Below are 1,021 nucleotides of genomic sequence, written 5' to 3'. Positions count from 1 at the left end.
CCCCCCCCCCCCCCCCCACGGGGTTAAGTGTTGCAAAAAAAGTTCTGAGGTTAACGGGTTGAGTTTATTTAAATTAATTCGAAAGATTAATTTTTAAGCGAAAACAATCATTTTGACACCTGAATTAGATAAGGACCATAAGGACCCTTTTCATGCAGACGTTAACATGAAATAGAACATTTTTCAAAATGTAGCAAATGTTAACTTAATAATATCATTTCGAAATTTTAAATTCAAAGAATGTTAGAATCGGACGATTTTATTATTTAGATGATAAATTTTTTATTTCGATAATAAATTTAACTCGTGCTTCAGGCTTGATGATAGATTTACCTTTCGCTACGCGTTCGATTCTTGTACTTCCCCACATTTTTGCATACAATTTATAAACTTAAAAATCAAGCTCCTTTGGCGTTAACGAACACATTATCATCAAGTATCTCGTGAAAAAAAGAGTTTGTAAGTCAATTTTTAGATCCTACGCAGGCAAAATATTGCAATTAATTATTTTATTATACCTTGTAACTTTTTTCCAGAAATTTGATTTGTTTATTTATGATGTCAATTTTCACGAGTAACACTTAAATTAAATTAAATCTTTTTTGGGTGAATAATTATTTATCATTAATGAATAGATGGAAAATTATAATTTTCCGTATACTCATTTTTTTGTATCTTGCAAAGTTTAGACGAAAAATTGAATTTTTTTATTTTTATAGCATTTTTCTCGATTAAAACGAAAAATATGTGACTTGTCAAGAAATTTTTTTCTAACAAGTTTATTAATTTTTTTTATATGAAAAATGTTGGTTCTTTACATTTTTTATGTCTCGTATAGTTTTGGTGGAAAATGCAAGTTTTTTAAAAACATTTTCGATGGACGAAACTAGAACCATAAGTCAAAAATTACTGGTTAACGAACTTATCCCTTCATTTGATGCTTTAGAAAGATGTGCCGAAGCTGAAGCCAATCTGATCAGTTTTTCCAAAGTTATCGTGCCTTACAGACTACAGACAGACT

Source organism: Belonocnema kinseyi, chromosome 6 (genome assembly GCF_010883055.1).
Source record: "Belonocnema kinseyi isolate 2016_QV_RU_SX_M_011 chromosome 6, B_treatae_v1, whole genome shotgun sequence".
Classification (NCBI taxonomy): domain Eukaryota; kingdom Metazoa; phylum Arthropoda; class Insecta; order Hymenoptera; family Cynipidae; genus Belonocnema; species Belonocnema kinseyi.
This window is presented reverse-complemented; position numbering follows the sequence as displayed.